Genomic DNA, 5,856 nt, shown 5'->3' with positions numbered 1-5,856 from the left:
ATGCTGCAGGTCAACTGTTTGTTACGTGAAATATTTGTTTTGTGTACTTATCCAGACAGATGTTGCAATCCAGTTTTGTGATTAAATAAATGTATGTGTAGTTGAATTTATTTTGTTGTCACGGCCTTATTTTATATCACAGGGGCGTATTAACAAATGGGTTATAGAGCAAACAGCGCAAATATCACAACAGGTTGTAATATAGCTTTTTTTATTGTCGGCTTCCCCAGGGATTTTACCCACGCACCGCTACTGCTAACAAAGTGGATATTCGTCAAATCCGTCATGATTTATGTAGTGGAACAGGCCCACTATGTGCGTACTCAAGTCCGATTTGGACATTTTCGGCTGTTTTTGCTGCATAACATGCAGAAGTTGTCCCTTTTCAGGTTTAGAAGAAGTGACTGCTAAATACGAACTCCCTTTCGTATAAGCTGGTTAGCATAGCTACAGAAATCGTTAATGATAGTCAAAATAGTTTTTAACAGTAATGCAGTTGATTGGTAAAGATGACATGAACATGTTGGGGTTGACATCCATACAAGCATTATACTCCGATTTCTACCTCCAACATAGTGTGAAATACACATACAAACAATAGCCTAAATGTTGACTAATTTTGCTGGGGGACAATGAGGAGACTCGGGATCTTTCTCCCATGGCCCTTTCCCCCACGCGTTTCCATGGCAATTCCATTGTTTTGGTCAAGGTCCATTGAGTCCTTTACCGCATCTATTGCGAGTGTAACAGTCAAATTGCCAGGGTTAAAGGTTCCAAGCCTGTTCTATTCATTCTGTTTTTATGTGTGCTATTTTTAAACCCAGAGAGACCAGGCCGGGGTTTGGGGTTTGAGAAGTCAATGAGAGAATGGAAAAATGATTCCTTAGTTGTTGTTAATTTTCTCTAAATCTAAAAGCACAACCTAGATTCAAGCCAATGTCTTAAGTAGTTGAACATGTTATTACTCCAACCTCATGAAAGTGACAAACTGAATTTTTGTCAAATTTATAGGCCTCCCGAGTGGCGCAGCGGTCTAAGGCACTGCATCACAGTGCTAGAGGCGTCACTACAGACCTGGGTTCGATCCCAGGCTGTGTCGCAGCCGGCCGCGACCGGGAGACCCATGAGGCGGCGCACAATTGGCCCAAAAATACTCAACTTTATATTGACGGCCTGCACATGCGCAGTCCTCCTGAGGTGCTGGCGGTCGGCCTCGGCCGTCTCTCCCAGGCCCAAAGGGCAAACTGGGTGAGGCAGGTGGAGTCTCCCTGGGCACAGCCGTCCTACAGCGTTTGGTGGCGCTCCGGTTGGAGAGCAAGGACACAATCAGGAAGGTAGAGCCGCTAGAACGGCTAAGTGGGTTCTGTTCCACGTATTTCATAGTTCTGAAAAAGGATGGCAGCTTTCGGCCAATCCTGGACCTGTGCGGCCTCAACAAATGTTTAAAGGAGCTCAAGTTCAAGATGCTGTCACCAGCGCGGGTGTTGCAGGCAGTCTCGAGCAGCCAATGGTTCACTACGCTCGACCTGAAGGATGCATTCCTGTTCCTTGAGATCACTGGAAGTGCCTCCGATTTGCCTTCAAAGGAGTGGCTTACGAAGTCCTCCCGTTCGGCCTTTCACTGGCGCCGCTTAAATTCACATAGTGTATGGATGCAGTCCTAGCGCCTATCATGTCCCAGGGCATTCTAGTGCTGAACTACCTGGACGACTGGCTGGTGTGTGCTCAATCAAGAGAGCAAGCTACAGCAGACACAAGGATAATCTTGAAGCACATTCAAGACCTGGGCTTTCACCCTAAACAGGGAGAAGAGCAACCTGACTCCTTCACAGACGGTGGTCTTCGTGGGGATGTTGATCGACTCAACTCTTATGAGAGTACATCTCCCTCAAGTGAGATTGGAGAATATACAGGCCTATCTGGACCGTTTCCAGCTTGGACGAGCCATGTCCGTATTAGTGCCAGAAGTTACTCGGCCTACTCACGCCGGCTTCTCTGTTGATTCTGCTGGGCCTTCTTCACCTCAGGCCACTTCAGTGATGGTCAACTTACCATCTACACCAGAGATGACACAGACATCGTCAGCTATCGGTGACAAATGCATATGTGAGGACTCTGTTGAAATGGCACTCTCTTCCTGTTGGAGGGAGTGATACTGAACAGAGTCCACCGGAGGGAGCTAGTGTGCACCGATGCCTCGCTAGCGGTTTGTGGGAAAGTGTTCAGAGGTATAGCAGCGAGCGGACGCTGGAGCCCCCCATGGAGTAGCAAGCACATCAATGTACTGGAGCTCAGGGCGGTTTGCCTGGCACTCCAACAGTTCCTGCCCTACTTTGAGGGGAAGCATGTCCTGGTCAGATCAGACAACACCACTGTAGTGGCGTATATCAATCACCAGGGGGGACTGAGATCACGGCACCGCCACGAAATGACTTGGAACACTCATTGTCCCAGCTGGTTCTTGATGTCGAACCCTCCAGGCCCTCTGGGTTTGGAAGCCCTCGCTCACGATTGGCTGGCAACGACACTATGCGTTCCCACCATTTCTTCTGATCAGAGCTACTCTAGACAGGGTCAGTTTGAAGGGCCACCGGCTGTTCCTGATAGCCCCATACTGGTCGAGACGACCATGGTTCAGCCTCCTGTTGTCTCTCCTCTCTGGGACCCCATGGCAGCTGCCACTGAGACCCGACCTGCTCTCTCAGCCTCGGGAGACGCTCTGGCATCCAGACCCACGCTGCCTCCAGCTTTGGGCTTGGCCCCTGAGAGGCGTAAATGGGCAAGTCTAGCACTTTTGCTAGGTACCATCGAGTCAATGTTGCTGCCGCTAACCAGGTCGGGACGGCCGTGTTGGGTGTTGCCTCCACTTCCCTGGAGGGGGATGGAGGGACACAGCAACCATGACTGCCCTGAGCTCAGTCCAACAGGATTTTGCTCTTGTCTGGCCATGCCTAGTTCACCAACTTTTTTATCTGGTATTGTGATCCAATATAGTGGTTACGTACAGTTGAAGTCAGAAGTTTACATACACCTTAGCCAAATACATTTAAACTCAGTTTTTCACAATTCCTGACATTTAATCCTAGTAAAGATTCCCTGTCTTATGTCAGTTAGGATCACCACTTTATTTTAACAATGTGAAATGTCAGAATAATAGTGGAGAGAATTATTTATTTCAGCTTTTATTTCTTTCATCACATTCCCAGTGGGTCAGAAGTTTACATACACTCTTAGTATTTGGTAGCATTGTCTTTGAATTGTTTAACTTGGGTCAAACGTTTTGGGTAGCCTTCCACAAGCTTCCCACAATAAGTTGGGTGAATTTTGGCACATTCCTCCTGACAGAGCTGGTGTAACTGAGTCAGGTTTGTAGGCCTCCTTGCTCACACACACTTTTTCAGTTCTGCCCACAAATGTTCTATAGGATTGAGGTCAGGGCTTTGTGATGGCCACTCCATTACCTTGACTTTGTTGTCCTTACGCCATTTTGCCACAACTTTGGAAGTATGCTTGGGGTCATTGTCCATTTGGAAGACCCATTTGCGACCAAGCTTTAACTTCCTGACTGATGTCTTGATGTTGCTTCAATATATCCACATCATTTTCCTTCCTCATGATGCCATCTATTTTGTGAAGTGCACCAGTCCCTCCTGCAGCAAAGCACATGATGCTGCCACACCTCTGCTTCACGGTTGGGATGGTGTTCTTTGGCTTGCAAGCCACCCCCTTTTTCGTCCAAACATAACGATAGTCATTATGGCCAAACAGTTCTATTTTTGTTTCATCCGACCAGAGGACATTTCTCCAAAAAGTACGATCTTTGTCCCCATGTGCAGTTGCAAACTGTAGTCTGGCTTTTTTATGGCGGTTTTGGTGCAGTGGCTTCTTCCTTGCTGAGCGGCCTTTCAGGTTATGTCGATATAGGACTCGTTTTACTGTGGATATAGATACTTTTGTACCTGTTTCCTCCAGCATCTTCACAAGGTCCTTTGCTGTTGTTCTGGGATTGATTTGCACTTTTTGCACCAAAGTACGTTAATCTCTAGGAGACAGAACGCGTCTCCTTCCTGAGCGGTGTGACGGCTGCGTGGTCCCATGGTCCTTGCGTACTATTGTTTGTACAGATGAACGTGGTACCTTCAGGCATTTGGAAATTACTCCCAAGGATGAACCAGACTTGTGGAGGTCTACAAATTTTTTTCTGAGGTCTTGGCTGATTTCTTTTGATTTTCCCATGATGTCAAGCAAAGAGGCACTGAGTTGGAAGGTAGGTGTCACGGTTTCGGCCGAGGCTGCTCCTCCTCCTTGTTCGGGCAGGCTTCGGCGGTCGTCGTCTCCGGAGTACTAGCTGCCACCGTTCTATGTTTCATGTTCGTTTGGTTTTGTCTGTTTGTAACACCTGTCCCTTGTTTGTGTTGGATTGTGTTTCCTATTTAGTTTCGTTTATTCGGGTCAGGTGTTATGTGTGATTGTTATTGTCAGCTTGCCTCCGAGGAGTTTTCTCTCTCGTTTGTTGTTATTTCGAGAGTTCGCACTGCGTGCGCTTTTTCTTGTTTTCCGCACTGTGTGTTGTGCGTAATTGTTCGTGCCGCCCGGTTGGGTTGGCGACTCATTCCTGTTTTGGAAAGTACTAAAAGTCTGTTGAAGAACATCCTTGTCCCTGCGCTTGATTCCCTTCACTACATCCACCCGCAACACTCTGACAGTAGGCCTTGAAATACATCTACAGGTACACCTCCAATTGACTCAAATGATGTCAATTAGCCTATCAGAGGCTTTTAAAGCCATGACATAATTTTCTGGAATTTTCCAAGCTGTTGAAAGCACAGTCAACATAGTGTATGTAATCTTCTGACCCACTGGAATTGTGATACAGTGAATTATAAGTGAAATAATATCTGTAAACAATTGTTGGAAAAATTACTTGTGTCATGCACAAAGTAGATGTCCTAACCGACTTGCCAAAACTATAGTTTGATAACAAGAAATTTGTGGAGTGGTTAAAAAACGAGTTTTAATGACTCCAACCTAAGTGTATGTAAACTTCCGACTTCAACTGTATGTAACCACGGTTATGTGAGCTATTGGATCACTCCAATCCTTTTGTCGGTGATCTACGACGCCTTGAAAAGGACACGAGGTGGGAGTAGTGTGGTGGCAGCTATTTAAGGGGTTCAGCCGCAGCACTACCCGGTACACAGGACTAACCTAAAATTCTTACTTGGAATGTATCCTGCTGAGCAGAATGATACCATATTGGCGTGATCCAATAGCTCACGTAACCTTGATTACATACGTAACCTTCGTTGTTAAGAGTCGATGTTAAGGCCTAAACGGACTCAACCGTCTTCAGGGTTTCCACTAGATGGCACAGCCACAAAGTCACAATTGGTTTATCATAAAAATGCATGAAAACTAAAATGTAAGGTTAACCGTGTGGTTAGGGTTAAGGTTAGGGTTAGGTTTCAAATATGATTTTAAGAAGATACATTGTAGAAATAGGCAGGATTTATGACTTTGTGGCTGTGGTAATTAGTGACGACCCATCTTCAGTCAGCTGTTTGTCCCCCCCCCCCAAAAAAAAGACTGTCTTCATCCATAACTGTTGGTTATACGGTAATTGTGCCAGCCCTAGGCACACTACCTGCCTTTTCAATTTGCTTGAGTGGGTTTCTTCGAGATTAAAGTTTTACAAAATGGTTTTAGACAAATCCTCATTTGTGCACCCACAGGTTTTGGCCTATGCATAGTACTCACCAATATTGGCAATAATCAAATCATTATTAACTATACTATTAGCTATTAACTATGCCCATTGTCTGCCTTCCTTTTTCAAGTTTCCAGGTTGTAGTCATC

This window comes from Coregonus lavaretus (assembly GCF_964263955.1).
Source record: "Coregonus lavaretus genome assembly, chromosome: 20".
Lineage (NCBI taxonomy): Eukaryota > Metazoa > Chordata > Actinopteri > Salmoniformes > Salmonidae > Coregonus > Coregonus lavaretus.
Note: the sequence above shows the minus strand (reverse complement) of the source record.